Here is a 26,586-nt window from a genome sequence, read left to right on the forward strand (position 1 = left end):
GTTGTCATCCATCAAATTCTCCTATGATGCTAAGTAGGGGCAAACAGGTAGAATGTCACATGGGCAATAGCCACATGGTTCTCTATATGATTCCAAGGAATGCAAAAGAGGGACAGAATGTTGGCCATTTAAGTGTCATTCAGGTTTGCAGATGACAATATTGTGAATGCCTCCAGTGATTAAAAGCTTAAAATGTATGCTTTTTAACCAGCTCTTTGTCTGTTTGGTGAGAGAGAGAGAGAGAGAGAGAGAGAGAGAGAGAGAGAGAGAGAGAGAGAGAGAATATGTGTGTCTACCCAAGCCCAGTTTAACTTCAAATTTGCAGTTTGGTCTCTTAAGTGCTTGAATTATGGTCATGTGCCATTATGCCTTACTAAAGATATATACTTTTTAAGAATGATAATTAAAATGCTATAATTTTATTTGGACTCATTTGTTGATAAGTGGATTTTCTTTTCAAATTCACAAGTTAAGACTAATATTAAAAATGAAATATTCTAAAAAAATTTTAAAAAATGAAATATTCTAAAAAAGTATTAATTATGTGCACACCGTACCTGAAAAATGTTAAAGGGCCCCAGAGGATCTTTCTATTATTCTGTAAGGTAATTTGCAATTTTCTATTCAAAACAATCTTAAAGAAATTTTTTTAATTCTGATGTTACCAGTTTAATCCTATTTCAAATTTCCGCCAAAATAGAAGTTCTAATTTTGCTATCTTTTAACCCATATTTTTTTTTATTTTTCATTTACAGCTTCTTTAATTTTTCTTTTTTTTTTAAGATTTATTTATTATATGAGTACACTGTAGCTGTCTTCAGACACACCAGAAGAGGGCATCTGAGGTTCCCAAACCCCGTGGGGGAGAGAGCTCACTGCCCGGACAGGTGGGCACCCCTGAGACTGCAGAGCGGGAGAGACCACCAATACTGCCCACCCCTGCCCACATCCCTGGCCCAAGAGGAAACTGTATAGGGCCTCTGGGAACTGGAAGATAGGGGCACTCAAGCGGCAGGTCCCCTGCGATCCAAACACCTCCCAGACCTGAAGGGACCTGATCAAAAGCTCCCTGCACCCAAATCCCATGGGAGGGAGAGCTAAACCTTCAGAGAGGCAGACACGCCTGGGAAGCCAGAAGAGACTACTCTCTGCCCACATTTCTGACTCCAGAGGAAAACACCTAACGCTATCTGGGACCCCAGTGCACGGGGGGCTCCCGGAAAAGGTGGCGCAGGCCCTCCTGGTTGCTGCCCTCACGGAGAGCTCAAAAGCAGCCCCCCAGGAGCAACTTCAGCCACAGGACCACAGATAAGACCAACTTCTCTGCTCCAAGCGACCTCCCTGGTGGACTCAGGACACAGGCCCACAGGAACAGCTGAAGACCAGTAGACAGGAAAGACTACACGCCTGAAAGCAGAACACTCTGTCCCCATAACTGGCTGAAAGAGAACAGGAAAACAGGTCTACAGCACTCCTGACACACAGGCCTATAGGACGGTCTAGCCACTGTCAGAAATAGCAGAACAAGGTAACACCAGAGACAACCTGATAGTGAAAGGCAAGCGAAGGAACCCAAGCAACAGAAACCAAGACCACATGGCATCATGTAGTCTTGAAAGGGCTCAAGACCCCTTATGAACAACAATGCCAACCAACCAGAGCTTCCAGGGACTAAGCCACTACCCAAAGACTATGGATTGACCCTGGACTCCAACTGCATAGGTAGCAATGAATATCCTAGTAAGAGCACCAGTGGAAGGGGAAGCCCTTGGTACTGCCAAGACTGAACCCTCAGTGAACGTGATTGTTGGGGGGGAGGGCGGTAATGGGGGGAGGATGGGGAAGGGAACACCCATAGAGAAGGGGAAGGGGAGGGGTTAGAGGGATGTTGGCCTGGAAACCGGGAAAGGGAATAACAATCGAAATGTAAATAAGAAATACCCAAGTTAATAAAGATGAAAAAAAAAAAAAGAGGGCATCTGATTTCACTGCAGATGATTGTGAGCCACCATGTGGTTGCTGGGATTTGAACTCAGGATCTCTGGAAGAGCAGTCAGTGTTCTTAACCACTGAGCTATCTCTCTAGCCCAGTTTCTTTAATTTTTCAATTGTCCTACTATATGCATTATAATAATTTTCAAAGGAAAGTTAATTATTCACAGAGATAAGCCTCTTATCATTTACATTCATTCATTACCTTATGCATAACTATATATTACTTTAGGACTAGTTTTAAGAACAGCAGACTCCTAACCTGACACTGACCTGAAAGCCTCCTCCATGAGGACTAGCTTTCATGATTCCAGAAACACCATGCAAGCCTCCAAAGGAAAGAAGCAACATCTATAGCCACAGTGAGCAGCATCACAACCCTAGGGGTGCAATAGTAGTACACTTATCTTGCAATAACCAACAGCTCTCTAGTTAGACTTAATACTCAACTAGAAGGAAATCATGCCTGATCCTGGAAACCTAGGCAACCATCCAGGGCTAGTGAAGTCATGAACCATGGGGAAGAATTTACAACCACTACTTTACTGAACCAGAATAATCTCTAACCACATTCAAAACATTTATCCTAATACCCAGATAAATGTAGTCATTGCCTTTAAATGAAGGCTTCATCTTTTTCAGAGAAGAAGCCATTACATAAAACCACAACCAACCAAAATTCAGAATCATAGAGCCCAGTTCCAAAAATACATCTATGATCCCACACCTAAGGCTCAAAGATCATTGTGGAAAAGAGGGAGAGAAGATTGTCAGAGTCAGGGGAATGGGAAGTTTGCTGTAAGAGTCTCTTCTAAGAATGTCAGTAGCCACACCCATCAAGTCTCACCAATATGACTGCCTAAACATGAGCAGAACAAGAACAACAGGAATGCTAATGTGGACAGAGAAAAGTGCAGTAGACCTCAGCCATACACACACACACACACACACACACACACACACACACACAAAACAACAACAAAAACAGAAAACTACAAACAATTAAAGAATTCTGAAAACGGGAGAAACAGTCTTCCCCAGGAAGGAGCATGTTGGTTGATCATATAATACCAAATGGTCAATCCTGAAAACATACATACAAGTAACATTATACTGACTGAGATGATCATATGGAAGGACTGGGCAAGGAAGACAGAAGGGCAAAACAATGTAATTAGATTATAACCTCAAAAAATAAATAATTTTTTGAATAGAGCCAATCATAAAGATTAAAAAAAATCCTGAGCAATTTTCTTTTTAAAGATTCTATTACACAATGGGAAAACAATGTAGCTGAAAAGAGACTTACAAAGAAAGGCTTATATCCAAAACAATAATGTTACATGAATTACAAAAAATAAATCCATCATAAATGTTTATGCATTATTGTGTTATATACTTCAGTTTAGTTATTCTTAGAGAAAACTACTTCCATGAAAAACATATCATTGTCCTGTATGGTTAAATACCATCTGAGATAACATTATTTCAGTAAGAAATATCCCAAGAAGTACATTATCTGAAGCCACAGCCTGGTCCTACATATCTCTTTTAAACTGAAGAGCAATCTAAAAGCCATTCAAATGTTTATTCAGACAGAAGGAAAGGGCACAACTTCTAAAGGGAAACAGTTTTTAATAAAAACTTACAAATAAGAACTTGTCTATCTGAAGCGCAAGTCCAAATGAAGCAGTGCATAAGGAAATTCAGCGTGGGGTTATTCTAAGCCCATCTAGACTACATGCACAGAAAAGCCAAAACAATCAGAGTAAATACATTACCAAGATGTGCTTTCACATCTATTTCTCCCCACAGGGAATCCACTGGCAGAGAGGACACTGATTTGTTCCTGTCACTCTTTTTACAGCTAAATGAGCATGTAAACCTTCCCAAGAGAGGCAACAACTGAAACAGCAGCACCATTTACAAATCAAAAGTAACCTCCAGGAGAAAGGGTCACAGAAATGGGCCAAAAAGACATGTGGATTTCCACTGAAGGAGTGCCCTATATTTTAAAATAGTAATTTCTAATCATTAATGTTACAAAAAAGCCATGTACATAATCAGGCTCTCGATGCATTTGCTAAAACTGACTTTGTTTAAAAGTCAACAGCTATTTTAAAACAATCTAGCCAGGATAATCAGCTGACAGTCTACATCTTCATGCTGACTCCAGGCAGCTAGAATGAGGGTCTTCAAGCCCACACCACAGTGATACACATACTTCAACAAGGCCACACCTACTCCAACAGGCCACACCTTCTACAAGTGTCACTCCCTGGGCTGAGCATATACAAACCATTATACTACTTAAACCTCAAAGAAACGCTGTCATTTACACCACTGATGTATTAGGAGGACATTATACTAAGTGAAATAAGCAACTCACAGAAATACAAAAGCTGCATGATCTCTCAGGGCCAGCAAGACGGCTCAGCAGATAAATGCACTGCACTTGCTGCCAAGCCTGATAACTATGTAAGAAACTGACAGGTACGTGTTGTCCTCCTCTAACACCATATGCTGTTGGCACCTGTGCAACACACACACACAAAACACATACACACACACAAAACATACACACACACACACACAAAACACATACACACACACAAAACATACACACACACACACAAAACACACACACACACAAAACACATACACAAAACTGCTTTTTAAATCTAAATAATTTTACTAAGTTGTGAATCTGAAGAAGTCCAACTCACAGAAGTAGAAAGTAAAATGATGGTTAGCAAAGACTGAGGGGTAAGATGGCAAAAGACAGTAACAGGGAGTCAAAGTATTAAAGTGTCAGACAAGAGTAAGTTTAGAGATGTACTGCGTATCAGGGTAGCTTCAGGAAGTAATACTGTAGTGTAGACTTCAATACTGGGGTAAATTGCATTGTTTCTCACACACACACACACACACACACACACACACACACACACACGATAGGTAAGGTAGCAGATTTCTTTGTTAGCTTGATTTTACCATTCCATGCTATATCATGCACTGTCCTCTTTAACTGTATAAGATTATGATTTATCAGTTTAACAAATCAGGAAGAAGTACTTAAGGCACTGGAAATAAAATGATTTAATGAGAAGGAAAAGGTGATTTCTAGCTGAGTGAGAAGGGACCTGGAAATGGAATGGCAACAGGGGAGGCGGCCTGGGAATGGTCACAGGATTTGGACATCCTTACAAGGGAAGTGAACTGGAAGAGCTGTGGGCAGAGGCGGGCATGGGAAAGCAACCCTCCTCATTCAGAAGTCATGCAGCTGAGGCACGAGTAATTAACGCTGAAGCAGGCTATAGAGACCAGAGCTAATTTGGGAGGACTTGACCAGGAGCTGAGAAGTCTAGATTTTATTGGGTAATTGGGGAGCTGGTAAAGATTTCTAAGCAAGAAAAAGCATCATCAAAGTTGTGCTTCAGAAAGATCAATCTAGCAGTAATTGAAGTAACTGAACATCAATCAAATGCAGATGATACAGCACAGTGAATATAATCTAAGCCTGCAGGAATTCAGGAATTCATTTCTAAAAATGTAATTTATATGCATCTTTTCAGTAACACAGCTCTATAAACTGTCTCACTCATAGACTAGTACCTAATTATATAAGCATCTAAAAAGGTCATAAGTACTATAAAATGATATCACAAAGCCTCTTGCCTCTGCCTGGAAATCCTTCCACCCCCTTTCCCTTCCGGTAAACCCTTCATCCTGTAGGTCTCAGCTTAAATGTCACTTCCTCAGAAAGGCCTTTTTTAAATCATTTATCCAAACTAAGTCCCCTGTTTCTCTCTTCCAAAGAAGCTTTCACTTCTCTTCAAGGCACTTACACAGTTTGTAGTTAGATAATTTGGTCACTAATTAATTGAAGTCTGTGTCCTTTGCTAGATTATAGAGAGGACTGTGTTTTTGCTCATCATGGTGCTCTCCGGAGTCTAAAATGATGTAACATATAGCCGGAACTTAATGTTTGTTCTACTAACACTGAACAAATGGCTGGATAAGGAGGAAGATTATGGGTTGGGGATTTAGCTCAGTGGTAGAGCACTTGCCTAGGAAGCGCAAGGCCCTGGGTTCGGTCCCCAGCTCCGGAAAAAAAAGAACCGGAAAAAAAAAAAGGAGGAAGATCATGAGGTGGAGGCCAGCTTTGACTAAATGGGGAGATTCTCCTGGGAAAAGGGGCTAACGAAGAAGAGAGATCGTTCCCCTTTGCTGTATGTGCTTGAGGGAAGATACTTTATTTCAAAGAGAAAATTTATAGAAATCTTGCATTTCAACTCAAAGCTAAACTCCTATGTGCTAAACTGAGAGTGAATTCCTGAGCTTCTACAAAGGAAACAGTAAAGCAAAGTGTCACAGTGTGCTTTTCTATCTCCCAGGTCTTGATGGAGATGACTCACAGTGCAACTAGCATGCGCTAGAATAAGAACAGCCTGGGGTAGAAGGCAAGGATTGTGGGTGGGCTCTAAAGACAGTGATTACAGACTTATGGATCCTTGATCCGTGAATACCATGTCAGAACCACTACAAGACCTTAACACTCAATTTGACTTTGTTTAACCTAAATCCATCACTGGAAGGGAGGGTGAGAGGAAGTGGGGCTGACTCAGACCCAGATTTTTCATAAAGAATTCAAATAAATCGGTTCCACCACATGGTGCTTATGTAGCAGGAGCCACCAACCTGGCAGGAGGTTTTCCTGGCGTGGTAAGCAGGGAGACTAGCAACATGATGCACTTTAAGTCACAGAAGTCTAGAAGAGTCCACAAAGTTCAGCCTGAGCCATCCAAGGACTTATTTCAAGGTGCTGCCCTTCCCAAAATTGTACTTTAGAAAAATCATTCAATTTGCTGCTACACACAAACTTGGAAGGCCAAACCAGCTGTCAGTAAGGATCTAGAGAAGTTGGTATAAAATTGGAAATGCTGAACTAACTTGGCACAACAGAGTGCCTGCACCAAAGGGAAAATGCAATTTCCATCACTCATTTAAGGTTGTTTATGCGATTGGATTTTATACATTAGGTTGAATACATAAACTTCAATTGAAAGGGGGAAAGACCAACAGAAATTGTTCAAGGAAATAGTCAGCTTTGCTGAAAACAGATACCTGGTTTCAAAGATCATTACAATGTGCAAAACTCACACAACAGAAATACAGGGTTCGTGGCAGGAGCAGTTAGGAACACTGGCTAGTGTTGGGAGTACACACGCTACAAAGGAACTGAATAAATATAATACCACAGCTTTAAGTATATTAAATGGTTAGGAAACAAACAAAAATACACAGCTCCTCACCTTTAAAAGGATGTGAAGTTTATGTTCGGTGTGGGGTGAGTTTATTGTGAAGTGCAGAAGGAGGTAAGTTATTTGAAATCAAAGGGAAAGGCCCAATACCAGAGAAGGAGAGCACATGGCTTACAATATGAAGTGGTGAACTGCGGCCCCTTGTAGATACTACATTTGTCCTTGTAGGTGTGGGTCTTTGTTCTCGGGCTGTTGGTTCCACTGGGCCCAGCATTGTGTGTTCAGCTAGGGTTTCCTCACTAAAGGAACTACACATAAGCAAACCTGAAGTTCTTTTAATGTTCAAATTGTTTCCTAATATGTCAGCTGCAACCCAACAAAGTTACCATTTTTTTTCCACATCAGATGGGTAATGTGCGCATGTCATAACAGGGTTTAGTGGTGGCACATATCACACAATGGCATGAACACCCAATCATCGTGCTTTCAAAGTTACCATTTTTCAAGATGTTTTAAGAGTTTCAGATTCAAAGTGATGATTCTAAGTAAATACCATAATCATGCCTGTGTTCTGATCCTGTGTCCCCACTGGAATCACCAAGCTTTGAGAAATAAGAGGCTCTCAAAATGGAAAAAAGTCAAATTCCTAAATAAATGTATCTGGATTATATGTGCGAATTCTAGAAAATGCTGAGGTCTGTGTGTGCAGAAGAACACTCTTCACGAGGTCACCGCCTTGACTGTGGCAAGTACATACCTAGCCTCGAGTAGTTCAAATATCACAGGGAAAAACATTTGATCAACGTTAACGTCTGCTCAGGAAGACTGATCTTCCCCTGGTGCTATCTATGTCAGAACCAGCATACCTGGTCAATATTTCCAAGACTTTCAGCAGCCACTGTCAAGATAAAACAAGCACATCGCCAACAAGTAGTGAGACCAAACTCACAAATCTTAGCAACAGCTTTTTCCTGCTCTTTGGTGGTGGTTACTGCTGTAGCATCCCAACAGTGGACAGGCAGTGAACATACTTACTACTCACTAGATCTCACCTCGTCTGGTTTTAATTAGGAAGGCTAACCTCCAAGGAGGCCTGCCTGCACCTATTTACAGAATTATGAGGTATGGTCTGTAGCACAAGTATTAAGAGCTTTTACCTGAGTGTGTCATACAATATAGAGTCTTGTTCAATTAATTTATTTTGAAATTTAAATAATTTTGTTCCCTAAATATTAAATTCTATTTTCAAAGTCAGCACAGATACTACCAACTTCAATATTATTTTTGTTTGGTTTGAGCTATCTTAAAATTAGAATTTGTATAATAAAAGTTAGAATAGTTGGGAATGAGAAGATGGCTTAGTAGATAAAGTGTTTGTCATGAAACTATGAGGACCTGAGTTTGATCCCAAACACCCACATAAAAGAAAAGGTCGAGTGTGGCAGCACATGTCTCAAATGCCAGAGTTGGGGAGGCAGAGACAGATGGATCCCTACAGCTCACAAGCCAACCAGCCTAGCTGAGTAGATGAGCACCAGATTCAGTAAGAATCATTTCTCAAAACATAAGGTGGGAAACGATTGACGAAGACACCATGCATCAACTTCTGGCTTCTACATGTACATGCACATATACCCTGCACATTCACACTAGCAATTAAGCACAGAGAGAGACAGAGAGACAGAGAGACGGAGAGAGAATTAGAAAAGTCCACAGCATCTCCACTCCTATCCATGCCTCAGAAGCCACTACTTTCTCTAACATTCTAGAAATTTTCCATACAATATAAACATATAAATTATGTATTCTTTTTAGTGAATAAGTTCACATTGTACCTAATTTCATGTAATTTTCTCCTAGACATTAGAGACTAACACTTTACTGTTACCAATATAATAAGTACCCATGAGGAATCCCCTATAACAAAAATCTGTGACTGTCTCTCAAGTCCCTTATATAATGATGCAATATTTGTATCCCCCAATATACTTTAAATATGGTACTGGCTATCTGCAATACCTAACACAATGTAATTCTATAAATAGTCATTATATTGTGTGGATTAGAGAATAATGACAAAAACTACAAATGTAACTTTTCTCAAATACATTCCATCTGTATTTGATTAAATCCATAGACGCAGGATTCTCAGATATGACACACAGAGAGGGCCAACTGAATATACGTACACCTATTTTAAGGTGTACAAGATCTCTAACAAGTTATCTCAAATGGCCAAGTAAATTGTTTCCAACTTGCTCCTGTTACTAATGATCCTTTACCTACATATTTGTCCATTAAGATAAATGTATTTGGAGAATTTATTCTTAGCAGTAGCATTGCAGAAATAGAAGAAAATAATAAGTGCTCACAATTTAGGCAAATGCAAAATTGCCCTCAACAAAGGATAGGAAGCCATTGCTGGTGGTGCAGGCATGGAATACCATCCCCTTGGGAGTCTGAAGTAGAGTGAATTCAAAGCCAGCCTGGACAACTTAGTGATACCCTGCCTCAAAATACAAAGGAAGAGTGCTCCGGCTACAGACCAGCAGTAGAGCATCACTAGCAGTAGAGTAGCATGCATGAGACCTAGGTTTAATCCATAACTCCATCTTTAAACAGAGAAGAGAATGGACACAGGTGTCTCTCATAGCACCATTAGACATATACCCAAGCAGTTCATACTTATCAATGTGAAGAATGAAAAATAGCACCTCCTTAACTTTACCCTTCTTAAATTTCTATCTCCTTCATTATAAGTGAGACTACTTTTTCAACTTTTCATTTTCTGTTAAACATCTGTTCCCATTGATTTTTGCTCATCCTTTTGTCAACTTATCAGTGATCCCTCAGTATTCATGACACCAATTGCTACTCTGTCAAATACATTGCAACTGTTCTTCCCCTCTAGACTCCTTGCTCATTGATTTTATCATGGCGATTTTACCATGTAAAAGCTTTTCATTTTTATAAAATCAAATTATTAATCTCTCCCTCTATTTCTTCCTTACTGGGTTTAGTGTTACACTTACAAAGGTCTTCTCTGTCCCAATACTTCAAAACTATTAACCAGTGCTTTATTCTCAAAATGAAAATACTATGCAATAATCTGTTATTGACTGATTGCTGCAAGCGCAGTTCTAAGCACGTCACATACATTTCTGCATCTAATCCTCCAAACAACTCTACGAGGTTCAGAGTCTGTAATTACACAAGCCTCAAAGGATGCACAGCCTCGTCTGTGGCCAGGCCAGGATTTCCACACAAGCAAATTCATCATCATTGGGCTCTATCTACTGACTCTGTTACCATAAATGAAGACTTCACTATAGCCAAATCTTAACCTGTTCTTCTTCCCCCCAACTTTTTATCCAGTTGTATAAACCTTTTCCTCATTGTTAAGTTTAGAGTTTTTACATTTTTCTGCTTTCACTGAAGGGTAGTTTTCCTTGAGTTAGTCAACATCTAAACCGATTCCAGGTGCCCTGACATTCCTTCCACACTTCTGCTTCTCCATTCCCAAGTCTCTTCTTATCCCTTAGACTGTGCATTGTATTCATGAAGGTGGTTTTCTCAGGGGTCAGTCTTTGAATGCTTGGGAACAATGCTGGCTACTTTTGTGCTAAACAATAGATGGACTATCAAATAGATTGATGTCAAATCTATGAGGCATCTCCTTGCCCATACACCCCACCTATACACACACACATATAAGAGAGGGAGGGGGAGAGGGAGAGACAGATAGGGAAGGGGAGGGAGGGAGGGAGGGAGGGAGGGAGGGAGGGAGGGAGGGAGGGAGGGAGGGAAATGGAGATGGAGAGAATGAGAGAGCAGCACCAGAGACACTACTTCATTGACTCATTGACTCCTGGCTTTGTCAAAATGATGTACAAAACCAGTCTGATTTTCCTTGATTTTTCTGCCTGCACACCTACATGATTCTTGAATCTCACAGTTTACTTCAAAATGCAGTTTTTCTAAAACACTATGTCCTTTTGCCCTGGACACTATTTCTTCACCTTCTGAAGAGTTTTTCCTCCAGTGTGTCTGAAACCTTGCTGTTCATTTGCTCTATTCTTTGTTCTTGGTCGCTCTAGTGGTGTCAGGTATGGGTTTCGAAGCACTTACCTTGGATTTTCTCTGCCTGTGTTTATCTTTATGTTATATATCTTTGATCTACTATATATGTTCTATTACACATAAGTAGAACTCTTAGTTACACCTGTGGCAGAAACCTAACTTAAACTCATGTTAAGGATTTTATTTGGAAATACAAAAAGGGCAGCTGGGCCTTGGGGGCAATGAGAGGTTCAACTTGAAGATCATCAAGCAGAAGCACTTAGAGCTCTGATGTCTGCACTGCTATGCTGATTTGGATCTCACTACTGCAGATGGACTACCTTCCTCTGTGACACATGGCATGTGGCTTCCAACAGATCTGAACCCTCACATCCCATGATTCTCAGCACTTGGCTGTTCTTGATTTCAGTTCTGTTGGTTTTTTTTTTTTTCAAAGTTTCTCATACAATTTATTTTGATCATGTGTTTTCAGCTTTCCCAGTTCTTTCCAATCTCCCTACCCATCCAACTTTATGCTCAAAAAATAAATAAAATTTTTAAAAAACAAATTACACACAAAAAACATAAATCAAAATGAATAAGCAAAGAAATACAAAGATTAGAAAATACTCCAATCCCCCTCTCCAACAGAGAGAGAAAGAAAGTCTACAAAAATAGCATTGAGTTTATTTTGGGTTGGTCCTCCTGGGTATAAGGCCTGCCCTGAGTTGTGGCTAATATACCAAGGAAGACTCCATTGGAGAAAACTGACTTTCTCCTTTGCCAGTAGGTATCAATTGCAGATAACTATTTGTTGGGTTAGTGGCCCATGTCTACTCCCCCTCTCATTACTGGGACACCATCTGGCTTGAACCTCTATATGCTGTCACAGTCTCTGTGAGTTCATATATACATCAGACCTTTTGTGTCTGGAAGACACTGTTTACTTGGAGTAGTCATCCATCACATATGGCTCTTACAATCTTACAGTCTCTTCAGCATAGATCCCTGAGCCTTGAGGGGAGAACTTTGATAAAGACATTCCACTTAAGACTGCATGTTCCTGGAGGCTGGAGAGATAGTTCAGCGGTTAAGGATACTGATTGCTCTTCCAGAGGTCCTGAGCTCAATTCCCAGAAACCACATGGCTCACAACCATCTGTAATAGGATTCCATGCCCTCTTCTGGTATGTCTAAAGGTGGCTACAGTGTACTCATATAAAATAAATAAATCTATTTTTTAAAGACAAATGTTCCATTCTCTGCACATTGTCCAATTATGGGCCTCTGTGTTGGTTCCCATCTCCTTCAAGAAGCTTCTCTGATGACTAAGTGAGGCTCTGATCTATATGTATAAATAACAATGTTATTAGAAGTCATTCTATTGCTATGCTCCTTAAGCAGAATAATAATAGTATTGGGTTTTCCCCTAGGCCCATGACCTATCTAGTCTCAGGCTCTTGGCACTTTAGTAATGTCAGGTGTGGGTTCCACCTCATGAAGAAGGCCTAAAGACAATCAGAAAGTGTTCGATCACTCCCATTACATTTGTGCCACTGTTGTACCGGTATACCTTATAGACATGTCACTGTTGTAGGTCACACGGTTTATAGCTAGAAGATATTGATAATTGCCTTTCTTTCTTCTCCAGTGCCTTTTTTTAAAAATATTTATTTTCTTTACATATATGAGTACACTGTAGCTGTCTTCAGACACACCAGAAGAAGATTCCATTACAGATGGTTGTGAGCCACCATGTGGTTGCTGGGAATTGAACTCATGACCTCTGGAAGAGCAGTCGGTGCTCTTAACCGCTGAGCCATCTCTCCAGCCCTCTCCAGTGCCTTTTATGTACCCTCCAATACCACAAACACTAGTCAGAAAGGGTGAAGCTTCTGGTTAGGCAACAACTGAGCTGCCCTGTGTTGAATGTAAGTGTTGTCTTCAGAAATAAGACCTTACCATTAGGTTGTGGGAAGTAACCAATAGCCTTGGAAATACCCTTGCTGTTGTGGCATTTCCATGGGACCCCTTTGGCCAAGAGGTCAACAAGACTGAACCCATTCCTGGTACAGGAGGTTTTACTCGGTAGTATAAGATGCATAGTTGGGGCATAGTCTCCCCTATTATTAGGTGACTCATTTAAATTCCTTTCATAGATGTATATATTTGAGGAAGCTTCTACAGTGATAGGTTACTGTGTAGTTTTTCAAATGGGCCTTAGTTGTCCCTCCCCACATTCCCTCCTTTACCCTTCACTACAATCCCCCTCTGTATTTAATGCTTCATTCTGGTTTTTAATTAATTCATTTTCTAATTAATTTATTTATTAAAATCTTATGCTTATTTTCAATTTCAGAAAAAAAGTGACTTTTTTCTGAAATGTATTCTAAAATAATTTGTAATCTATCTTTATTGTTTTATCATTGGTATTGTGGTTGTGTGGTTTGTTTTGTTTGAGTGTATTTTTTATTGGTTGGTATTATTTTGCTTTTGGTTTAGTTTGGTTTCTGTACAGCAGAGTCTCTAGTTCATGGTGACCTCCAAGTCCTTACATACTGAAGTGGACTTTGAACACTGCCTCTTTAGAGTTAATATTACAGGCATGCACCATCATGCCTGGTTTTAGGAAGTGCTAGAGATCAAACCCCTGGCTTTGTGCATGCTAGGCAAGCACTACCAACTATGCTATGTTCCCAGAATTTTGGTTTTTTTAATGGGTTTTTCCTTTTCTTTTCTTGCTTTGGTGTGTGTGTGTGTGTGTGTGTGTGTGTGTGTGTGTGTGTGTGTGTGTGTAAGAGAGAGAGAGAGAGAGAAAGAGAGAGAGAGAGAAATTTATCCTAAAATGGCCTCAAACTTGTTATGTAGCCAAGAATGACCTTGAACTGCTGCTGGTCATCCTGCCTCTATCTCCTGAGTTGCTGAGATTACAGGTGTATGTCACTTTCAGTCCAGGACTCTTAGTCTGAAGCATATGTCATCTTCTTGCTTAGAATAATAGGTTGCCCAACATGAGCATGTTAGTTTCTTATTCTTTCATTTCTGTTCATCTGAGTCTGGTCAAACTGTGCAATGCTCATTGTCATGTCTTCTTCTTTCTTCCTCTTTTATGTAAGTTAGAAGAGAAGTATAACAAAAACACTGCCTCTCACCTCTCTCACTACTGAGACACCACACTGACTGTTGAGGCTTTTCCAGTTTTCCCTGAGTCCTACCTCAACTCATACCTCACAGGATGAGAGTCTTCTCACTTGGTTTTAGTAAAAAAGTTGCAGTTTACAATCTAAAGAAGCATCAGCTCCTAGCCTCCTCCATGGATTTAATCTACATTTGATAGATTCCTAATGAACTAGTCCATAGTTTGAACTGAACTACTTCCTAGTTTTGAGGATTAGTTTTTTTTTCTTTGAAACAGAATGAAATGCATGTTCATTCTACCTGCTGATTTTGTATTAGTTTCATAACAGGGACTATGACAGACCTATCTTTACTTTTCTGAGTATCTTCTGAAATCTTAGATTATCTAGTCTGGAACCTGCTCATTATCAAATACACCTGGCATGCGAACTCTGCACAAGGCCCTCTGAGATGCACTGAAGACACAACTGTCAAGATTAATCCCTATATTCTGAGATCTTACATAGTGATGGCAGATACAAATGCCCTTATAAGCAAATGATCACAAGAGTATTAGGACAGTGAATACAAGGTGGTAGTTTAAGCAGAGATTACAATACTCAAGAAATGGAGATGAGATGATTTGGATGGAAATCCCTGAGCTGCTCTTCTTGGTTCCAGGAGAGGAAAGTCTTCCTGAAAATCATTTTCTTTATTTTGCAAAGAGTCATTTAAATGACTTTCCCACCTTGAATGATGGACTACAAAATGAAAAAGGACCCTGCCTCTGAATGTCACAGACTTTTCCTGGGTATCCAACCCAGTAATAACTACGTTCATTCTTGGGGTCCACCACCAATTAACCTTCTGAGAATGTTCTTGGGATTCAAAGCTAGAGAATCCTGCTCAGATAAACCTGACATGGGCCAGATAAGTGATTCAGGGCATAGACACAAATGACATGAAGTTCTCACTAAGTTTGAGTTTAAACCAGCCCAACTGGTCATAAGGAAAAGGAACTAGAAGAATGTAACTCCTTGGATTATACCTTGGGAAAATGACTATTAGAAGGGATGGCCTTGTTGGAGTAGGTAAGGCAGTGTTAGAGGAAGTGTGTCTCAGTTCTTTTCCGGCTGCCTTCAGATCAATTTATAAAACTCTTAGTTCCTTCTCCAGCACCACGTCTGGTTGCATGTCATCATGCTTCCTGACATGAGATTAATGAACTAAAACTGAAACCACAAGCCAGGTCCAGTTAAATGTTTCCCTTCATAAGAGTTGCTGGGATTATAGTGTTTCTTCACAGCAACGGAAACCCTAAGTTAAGTAACCACCTTCCCCAGCACATCAATTGAATCTACCATGTTTCCAGTTCACTCTCCACACAGCACACAAACTTAACCCTTCTTGGCATCTCCAGATTCTTACACAGCACACAGAGTAAGAGTCCTCAAAAGATAAATGTTGAACTTGCTGTCAATAAAAGCATATGGGACAAATGGTACTGGCCAAATCAGGTGGCTCCATGTAGAACAATCAAGCAAATCCATATTTATATAGATCATTCTTGCACAAAAGTCAACTCCAAAATGGACTACAGACCTAAGCATAAAACCAGATAAACTGGTTATTATGAATAAAACTGCTATAGACATGTGAACAAGTATCCCTGTGGCATGATGGGACATCTTTTGGGTATGTGCCCAGGAGTGCTATAGCTGAGTCCTGAGGTAGAACTATTCCAAGTTTTCTGAGAAAATGCCAAGTTGATTTCCAAAGTGGTTGTACAAGTTTGCACTCCCACTAACAATGGAGGAGTGTTCCCATTGCTCCACATCCTCACCAGCATGTGCTATCACTTGAGTTTTTTATCTTATCCATTCTGACCAGTATAAATGGAATCTCTTGAAGGAATCAGAGAAAGGACTGAAAGAGCTTGACGGGGCTCGAGACCCCATATGAACAACAATGCCAACCAACCAGAGCTTCCAGGGACTAAGCCACTACCTAAAGACTATACATGGACTGACCCTGGACTCTGACCCCATAGGTAGCAATGAATAGCCTAGTAAGAGCACCAGTGGAAGGGGCAGCCCTTGGTCCTGCTAAGACTGAACCCCCAGTGAACGTGATTGTTGGGGGGGAGGGTGGCAAGGGGGGGAGGATGGGGAGGGGAACACCCATAAAGAAGGGGAGGGGGGAGGGGGATGTTTGCCCGGAAACCGGGAAAGGGAATAACACTAGAAATGTAAATGAGAAATACTCAAGTTAATAAAGATGGGAAAAAGTAAAAACAAAAACAAACAAACAATCAAAAGATGGAATCTCAAAGTCAGAAACTAGGAACAACCTAGATGTCCCTCAGCTGAAGAATAGATGGAGAAAATGTGGTGCATCTACCCAGTGGAATACCATTCAGTGATTAAAAACAAAGACATTATGAATTTTGCAGGCAAATGTATGGAACTTGAAAATATCATCCTTAGTAAGGAAACCCGAAAGGACATGCAAGGTATGTACTCACTTACAAGTGGACATTAGCCATAAAATACAGGATACCCATGCTATACTCCACAGACCCAAAGAAGATAAACGAGAAGGAAGACCCTAGCAAAGATGTTTGAATCTCACTCAGAATGGGGAATAAAATAGTTGTGGGAGGTAGATGGAGTGAGGGAACTGTGTAGGAGACAGAATGGAGAGGGGAATGGAGGAAGCAGGGTCAGGTGTGGGGAGAGATAGGGGAGATGGCCAGATGGCCATGAGAATGAATGGAAATCTGCAGCTGGTGGGGTGGGTGCATCTGGAGGGCATGCCAGAGACCTGGGATAGGAGAGGCTTCCAAGAATCAATGGAGGTGACCTTAGCTGAGATTCACAACAGTGGGGATATAGGACCTGAAGAAGCCACCTGCTGTAGCCAGTCAGGAACCCCAGTGGAGCAACAGGGATGCCAACCCACCCACAAAACTTTTGACCCAAAATCTATCCTGCCTACAAGAAATGCAGGGAGAAAGAACGAAGCAGAGACTGAGGGATAGCCAACCAACAACCATCCCATGGGCAAGCACCAGTAGCTGACATCACTAATAATACTCTGTTAGGCTTGCAGAGAGGAGCCTAGCAGAGCTGTCCTTTGAGACTCTACCCAGCAGCTGACTCAGACAAATGCAGAGACCCACAGCCAAACAGTGGATGGAGTCTGGGGACTCTTATGGAAGACATAGGGGAAGGATTAAGGGCCGTGAAGGGGATAGAAACTCCTCAGGAACACCAACAGAGTCAATTAGCCTGACCCTTTGAGAACTCTCGGAAATGGAACCACCAACCAGGTATCATACACTAGCTGAACCTAGCCCCTGTCCCCAACATATATGTAGCACATGTGCAGCTCAGTCTTCATATGGGTCCTAAACAGTTAGAGCAGGGGCTGTCCTTAAAGCTGTTGCCTTGTGTGGAATCCATTCCCCTAACTTGGCTGTCTTCTCTGGCCTCGGTGGAAGAAAACACCTAGCCCTGCAGAGACTTGATGTGCCTTGGTGGGGGAATATTTGGGGGGAAGCCTCCATTCTCTCAGAAGAGAAGAACAGGAGGATGGACTCTGGGAGGGGGGACCAGAAGGGAAGAGCAGGATGTAAAAAGCAGATACATTAAGCCTGATAAAAGAGAAAATGACTGTATCCTTGAAGTCACTGGCACAGGAAAAGGTATCCTGTCAGGAATCCACCAGTATAGGCACTAGTCAATCACTAATAAGGACCTCACGAAACTGAAAATCTTTTGTACACCAAAGAACATCATTGTTCAGACAAAGCAACAGCCTACAGAATGAGTAAAAAAAATCTTTACTGACTACACATGTGATAGAGGATTAATACTCAAAATATATAAAGAACTCAAAAATTAACTATCAAGAAAACAACTCGGGGGTTGGGGATTTAGCTCAGTGGTAGAGCGCTTGCCTAGCAAGCGCAAGGCCCTGGGTTCGGTCCCCAGCTCCGAAAAAAAAGAAAAAAGAAAAGAACTCAAATAAAAAATAGGGTACAGATCTAAACAGAATTCTCAAAAGAGAAACTCAGATGGCTAAGAAATAACACTTAAAAAAATGTTCAACATCCTTAGTCATCAATGAAATGTAAATCAATACTACTTTGAGATTTCATCTTACATCCATCGAAATGGCTAAGATCAATAAAACAAATGACAAATCATGCTGTCAAGGATGTGGAATAAAGGAAACACTCATCCATTGCTGGTGGGACTGCAAACTTGCATAGCCATTATGTAAATAGATCCATGTGGGAGTTCCTCAGGAAGGTGGAAACTGATCTACCTCAAGACCCAGCTATACCACCAGGTTGTAGTGACATACCTTGGGAGGCAGAGACAGGGGGATCTTGGTGAGTTCAAGGCCAGCCTGGTCTACAGAGCTAGTTCCAGGACAGCTAGGGATACACAAAGAAATCCTGTCTTGAAAAAAAACAAAGCAACAAACAACAACAGAATTCAGCTATATCACTCTTGGGCATATATACAAGGAAAGCTCTATCCTACCACAGAGATACTTGATCAACTGTGTTCACTGCTACTCTATTCATAATAGACATACTGGAAACAACCTAGATGTCCCTTAACAGATGAAGGGATTTGTAAAATGTGTTACATTTACACAATGAAATACCAATCAGCCATTTAAAAAATAAATCATGAAATTCACAGGTAAATAGATGGAACTAGAAAAAAATCATCCTGAGTGAGGTAACCAAACCTAAAAGACAAATATGGTATGTATTCACTTATCTGTGGATATTAGCTGTTAAGTCAATGATAACCAGGCTACAGTGCAGAGAACCATAGAGCTTATGTATAGGATAAGGGACCAGAGGGAGGGGAAGGTGTCAGACAGAGCTCCCTAGGAAATGGAAATAAGATAGTTATGGGAAGATGAGGGGGTGACTGGAACAGGAGGACCAAACAGGGAGGAAAGAAGAAGACAGGGGAGGGAATATAGGGGAAGCTAAAACTAAAGGTTAGTTGAGGAGTAGTATGAAAATCGTATACAGAAGGTTTACAATATATATATATATATATATGTATGTATATATATATACATATATATATATATGAAGGGGATCTAAATGAAATCATCGAATAACGAGGTAGACAGAATCCCAACTAGACATCTCTTGTCACCAAATGAGTCTTCCAGTACAAGGATTGGGTTACATCTAAGAAGGTTGTTGGTCAAAGGGATCCCAAACAACCCAGAATGTTACCAAGAGTACTGGTTGCTCTCCACCAGCTGAAGCAAGGTTCCACTGCTGAAGAGAACGAGTACATAAATCACTGAACATGGAGAAGGCCGCCTGGGGCTACATAGAGCCTTCACCCCAGTGAGCTGGCATCTTTGGTACCGAAAGGTGCTGTGCATGCTAACAGAGGAAAATATAAACACCAACATACCTACAAACCCTGTGATAGCAACGCTATCCTACCTACAAGATATGCACAAAGCTCATAGAGTAACCAACCAACGTCTGACTTGACCTAGGGCCACTTGAGACTAGGTAGCCCAGGGTCCTAAGGTAAAACTAAATGCTACTGTTGAAACAAAGGTGTGAGAAAAAAGGCTATTTTCAATAAAAGGAAAAAGTAAAATAAAAGCACATAAGAAAAACTCAATGAACCTGCTAATTGAAGATGTGATTACACTTGGACTTAAAAAAAACCTATCCATGCAGTGATGCAAAGGACAGTAGTAAGTCCTCTTCAGAAAAGAAAGAACATTTAGAAAGGAGTGTGGACCTGAGGAAGTCAGAGTTCCCACATGGCCTATGAAGAGGCACTACAGAGTATACCATTGTCAGTAAGACAGAAGGACCAGATCTTTAGGGCTCGTAAGCTAAAGATGTGCAGCTCTTCTGTAAGAGCAATGTAAAATGGCAAATCAGCTCTGGGTAATGGGTGTGTGATTATATTTATGTTTGTAATGTGACCTTAGCTGCAGAATGGAAGAACATGAAAAGAACTAGAAGACTTGTTGAGGAGAAAGGTGGCTGGTGGAAGATCAGTTGTACTTACATGTCTAAGTGCTTCCTTCTCTGTAAAATAGCAAAGAAATAAAAAAAGAAAAGAAAAAAGGTGTTTGGACACTTGAAGATTAAAAATAGATATAAGTAATTTCATTCCCAACTCCTTCCAGAAGAAACCAAGTATTCTGGCCTTGAGGCTTCATCTGGGCCTTTTCTGCAGAGTAGTTCTGCACTTAGGGACCTGGTGCTACCTTATATTTCAAGGTTAAGAATTTTGTACTATTTTGTCAAAACAAATCAAAGTTTTGCCCAAGAGAGTAAAATCCACTTAAAGAAAAGAGCTTTCTGTTGGCTTGCCCTGGTGTAACCCGGATGTAAGCAACTTCAGGAGAAAAAATGTGGGGGAAAAAACCTAGGGGAAGACTTTTTTGCAGTTGACTGAAGATAGACCTTCACTCGACCACACAGAAAAAGGAAGGTCTGATTAAAGCATTCTCAGTTGATGGACCTTTTACCATTAAGCAGTCACTTGGGTCAAAAAACAAAAGATCAATGCTATTCACCAGGACTAGTGTATCCATCAACATGGAGGGAATGATGAAAGTCCTGGATTACAGGGGAAATTCAGCGACCAGTGCCTTTGGGAGAAGAAAGCTGACATTCTGTCCTCACCTCTTCAAAAACATATGCCAAGCAGAAAGAGATCTAGGATCAAAGCTATCTTTAAAAGACGGAAAGGTCTCAGAAGCACTGCTGCCTGCAGGTGTAAAAGTAAAGCGACAAAAGTCCACACAGCCCAACCCGTGATCCCTCCACTGCCCTGTTGGCTGGCCCACTGCGCTGGCTGGCCCACTGCGCTGCCTATTAAGACTCTGCAAAGTCCTTGAGAGGCACCTCCAAGAGTGTCATTTATGAAAAACGAAGCCAACAGACGGAACACCTAGTAAGATAATTAGAGGAATTCAGAAGACGGGGAAACAACAAAGTAGAGAGAAGTGCAGGCAACAGGTCCATCGCCATCCATCTAATCAGAGCACACAGGTCCTCATGGTGAGAAACTTCCAATTTTTAACAAAAATATCCCAATCTGCCTCCCTGCAGAAGTTATAACCCTCTGCTTTTGGTGTAATTGAGGTTTACCTGTGAGGTTAATTTCACACTGGATTGAAGCCTACAGCTATCTTTACTGCAAACAGGAGGGGGAAATGGGAGCAAAAGAAGAAGGGGACAAGGAGACAGAGTTTCATAGCTGGGTCACAAGCCCTGGGTTCAAATCTCAGTTTAGCAAGTTCTTGAAACTCTTTGAGCCTCAGCCCCCTTGTCTGTAGAGGGGAATTTGCCTACCATATGGTTGCTGCAAGGAGAAAGGGGGTGCACTAAAGCTCCTGCCATGGCAGTGGGCATACAGTAGTTACACAGCAGGGTAAGTCTGCTGAGAAATCACTCGCTCTTGCCTTCCTCTTCATGTGTTCTCTGCTGCCTCCGGAGACTTCTTGGTCTTAGAGGCAACCTGTCTGTCTGTTATTCTGCTATCCTGTCTGCTCTGCAGATCTCTGTCCACTCAAGATGCCTTGGCTTTCACTCTCTGCCCATCCAGTACTACAGCCTGTGCCAATCCACCCTGTGTGTAACCCCCATCCTTGCTCTAGCCTCTTCTGTATGATGTCATTCATTTTCAGTGTGACAAATCTGGAGTCAAGTGAGATTGTTTCAGTTAGTTTGAAGACTGACTAAAAGGCTTTATTTAACCTACAGTAGCCAGAACCGTTACTTACATCCTGCACAAGTGGGTAATTACCCTATACCAACTAGACCTTACAAATGACTATGTGTAATGCCGCCACAATAAAACACTGCTTTCATAAGCACAGTGGTAAGCCAAAATGTTGCTTCAAGAAAAAGACTAGGGGGTTGGGGATTTAGCTCAGTGGTAGAGCGCTTACCTAGGAAGCGCAAGGCCCTGGGTTCGGTCCCCAGCTCCAAAAAAAAGGAAAAGAAAAAAGAAAAAGACTAATAACTTCTTAATCCAACACCATGTTATTTTTTTAAACATGGGTGCTGATAAATAAAATTCTCTATATTTAATTTTTAAGAAAAAAATCGTATATTCACATTGCTCTAAAATTATCAGAGTATCTTTTAGTGAGCACCAAATAATTTCACTGCTTCATTACCCTCTGGGAATGTCCTACAGCCTTGACTGAATTAAATGAGTCAAGAAAGAGAATTTGAAATAATAGTAATGAAAAACTGGTTTAATATTTAATGTGAGTAATTTATAGAAAACAAAGATCAAGGTCAATAAGTAGTCTTTCTACCCCAGACGTCATTCCACCAGGGTATCTTGATTGAATTCTGCAAATATAATCTATTGAGCCAATATTGGATCTTATAATAGTTATGCATGCTTTCGCTTCTGTAAAGATGAGTCTGAGGTGTCAGGGTACAGCTCAGCGGCAGAGTGATTGTCTAGCATTTGTAAAGCTTCAAGTTTGAGCCCCAGCACCACACATGAGAAATGACTCTTTGACTATGTTTATAATTCAAAATGTATTCAGCTACATTAGCTTCTTCCATAGCACACTGCATAAATAAACATTTCACTTTGAAGAAGAGAAAGCAACAATGTTTATATTCCCAGGTGGTAGGCTGACCTCTAGTGGAAATATTTTTAAATTACTGAGCAAGCTTTCTTGTTAACAGTCACAGCTTGTGTAACCTTTACAACATTATTGAAACAAAGTTTGCAGCACTGAAGACAGGGAAGGATCTGGTGGCTCGGCCCATGATCCCACTAAGAGGACTTAAAGGCCAAGGCCTGTCTGAGCTACAGAGTGAATTAAAGCCCAGCTTGAGTAATTTAATGAGACTGCCTCAAAATACAGTTAGAGAGGTGGCAGGGAGATACACCTTAGTGGAAGAGAGCTCATCTGGAATGTGTGAAACTCCAGATTTAATCCTCAAGAGTTAAACAAAAACCCATTAGTAACAAAAAAATTTTTTAACTCTTTAATCTCAAACAAGGTAACACAGAATAGAGAGTTAAAGCAGTGGTTCTGGTTGATAACTTACCTCCCTCCATCACTAGTTGTGTAATATTAGTTAGGCAACTGTCTATAAAATATGAACACTTGTATGAGATCCGTGTGAAGACCCAAGGAGTCCAAATATGAAACGTGCCCCTAACACCATATGGCACAGACATCAGTACTATGAAACCATTATTACTTCTGGCTTTAAGAAGCTATTGCTAGAGGAAGACAGTAACTTCAGAAGGTATTAAGAATAACAAGAATGGGAATCCAGTTCTTAGAGGTTTAGCTACAGCAAACCCAGATAGAACCAGTTCAGTTAGCTTTCCCATTTCCAGAAGTTTATGAGTTATATACCTGTTTGGAACAGAACAGGAACAGAACAGGGCCTGACATCTGAGCGGTGTTTTGTAGAAAAGTGTAGGTTGATGTCATTATGCAGGTGAAGGCAGGTACAGGATAGAACGAGGCCTGTCATTGGGCGAGAAGGAAGGATGGGCAGGAGACAAGTTTTAGAGAGGGGGAGAGGAAGTCAGATCGAGGAGAAGCAAGAGCTAAGAGAACGTAGCAGCAAATGTAAAGATTCTTCTCTGTGCATAGTAACAGGTTGTTATGACTATTCTTTTTTTTTTTTTTTTTTTTTGGTTCTTTTTTCGGAGCTGGGGACCGAACCCAGGGCCTTGTGCTTCCTAGGCAAGCACTCTACCACTGAGCTAAATCCCCAACCCCATGACTATTCTTTTTTTTTTCTTTTCTTTTCTTTTTTTCGGAGCTGGGGACCAAACCCAGGGCCTTGTGCTTGCTAGGCAAGCGCTCTACCACTGAGCTAAATCCCCAACCCCATGACTATTCTTAAGGGATGGGTGTGTACAGGATTTTGTGTTGTCTGAATGGGCAAATTATATCTTATCAATTGGATCAGAGGATATTGTGTGGTGTGTTCTTTCATGTGGCAACTTAATTGAGTTTGAGAGAGTGTATGGTGTCAGGATGCACCAGGCCTGCCACGGGATTGAGATGTGCATGCCTAATGTGGTGGCAACCCACCAAGAGAGCTGTGAGTGAGGGTGGGGTGGCCTGATAGGGTGCCGTGTTGGAACGGCTCTCAGGGACAGCGGGTCAGAGAGTACTTGGGGAACAGTGTGGAGCCACTGAGATAGTTTAGCGCTAGTTCCAATGGCCCGCCAGCTAGAACTATCAGGGGAGAGTGAACGCCAGGGTACACATGGGAACCGTTTGCGACTCTTTTACAGGAAACACTGGGAAGTTTACATATTGCCCTAGCATTAGCATGATGAATACCTCCAGATACATAGATTTTACTTTTTTCTACAATTAACTTACCTCTCTGGAGCCTTTTGTTCTGACTTAGTTTGGAATTTAGTATTCAGAATGTCTGTCTGTCTGTTTCTTTGTTGACATATAGCGCAGGCTAGCCTCAAATTCCCAATGTTCCCAAGCATGGGAACACTAGACTTGCACAACCGCACCCAGCACTTTACAATTATTTATCTCTTGCCTGAGCTTATATTATAGGATTTAAACTTTATAATATTCTACTGCTTCTAAGCAATATATCTGATTAATGACCTAAAAACGGTTTCTTACAAAGCTAATAATGTAATCGTCACCTCTTTTCCCGGGGAAAGTCCAAATCAGCAATTATTTTAAGCTGACAAAAATGCATATAAAATAGAAAAATGACCTATAATTTTAAGATATTTCTTCACTACAAAATAATTGTCACTTAGAGTAAAATAGTCTGTTTTTTACCATAAAACAATATGATCACTCAAATAAAATAACAGCATTTAATTCTGTCCTGACACATCACTGTCCTGACACATCCTGATTCATTTTAGTATTTCAAATTCTTTATTCCGAGCTGAAATTAAAAGTTGCAATTCAGCTATCCAATATATACATAAGCCCATTAAAATGACATAAAAGTTCACCTCAAATCTTACTTATAACATTTACACATACTCAGTACAAGAAAAAGGAGAGATTTATGCAAATGTGGTTGTAAATTGTGGATAATATGCTATATTTATTAAACTACAACTCAAAAATAATTACAAAAATACTACAATATGGTGAGATAGATTCCAGAGGATATACAGACTATAATATAATTCTATCTGCCATTAATATCCACTATCAAATATAGTATTATTCAAACATGTATTTCAACCTAATAGCAGAAAAGATTCTGGAAAATTCATTTATATTTGGAAGTATAAAAACAATAAGCCTATTATTGTGGGATTTAGTATTTCACTAAGTGCAATGCTGTCAAACTACACCCATCAATACCTCCCTAGCGCCCATCTAGGACTCCAGCCAGTGGAAGCAAGGCAGATGTAACACCGCAGAGGAAAGACGGCCTCCTACACATCATTTGCAGGCAGAGTTAATCAGTGAGGTGTGATGACCTTGTTGTTTTCCTTGTACTAAATCAACACTTAGAGCCTGCCAATTGTACAGCCTACAACTGGAACAATAATTCAGTTCTACCAAAGATATGTAAATGAGTTAATGAAAAGGCAAAGATCTGAACAGTATTTGCTAGTCTGATTCTTTTTTAGAAGTACATGGTAGCATATGTCTATAACCCCAGCTACCCAGCTACACAAGAGGCTGATGCAAGAGGATGGCAAGTCTGAGGCAGTCATTCCAAGTAATTTAGTAAGACCCTCGGTCAAAATAAAAGTGAAAAGGCTAGGGACTTAGATCACTGATAGACTGCTTACCCAACATAATATGCAAGTGCAAGACCAGTGCCAAAAACAAACAAACCCTGGATGATAGATAAAATACAATGGTTTCAGCATTGCATGACAGGCAACAAGGAGGAGGGGGAAAGAAACATGCAATGCAGAATCCTATCATACCGACTGACAAGCATCAAAATAATAATTAAATATTAAATTCTATCTGCAGCTTAATACTTAATTCCCAGCTCCCTATTCCTCCTGCCTCATACTCAAATCAGTTCCTCATTCCTCTGGGTTGGTAGCACTCTACCTGAGTCTGGTACCGTTCTTGGTCGGAACTTTTAGAACCTTTCTCCACTGTTAAATTTATCATA

General features: G+C 40.7%; 1 protein-coding gene and 1 non-coding gene across 12 annotated transcripts in view; both read right to left on the bottom strand.

Annotated features, from left to right (window-relative positions):
- Positions 1–26,586, bottom strand: part of Stk33 (serine/threonine kinase 33) — a 182,241-nt gene that overhangs the window by 144,022 nt on the left and 11,633 nt on the right. The gene's annotated exons all lie outside the window — the stretch shown is intronic.
- LOC120100481 (small nucleolar RNA U13) lies at positions 7,656–7,765 on the bottom strand. Its single transcript, XR_005500218.1, has one exon. It is a non-coding gene; the product is annotated as a small nucleolar RNA U13 (small nucleolar RNA).

The sequence above is a fragment of the Rattus norvegicus genome, chromosome 1, assembly GCF_036323735.1.
Source record: "Rattus norvegicus strain BN/NHsdMcwi chromosome 1, GRCr8, whole genome shotgun sequence".
NCBI classification, from domain to species: Eukaryota; Metazoa; Chordata; class Mammalia; order Rodentia; family Muridae; genus Rattus; species Rattus norvegicus.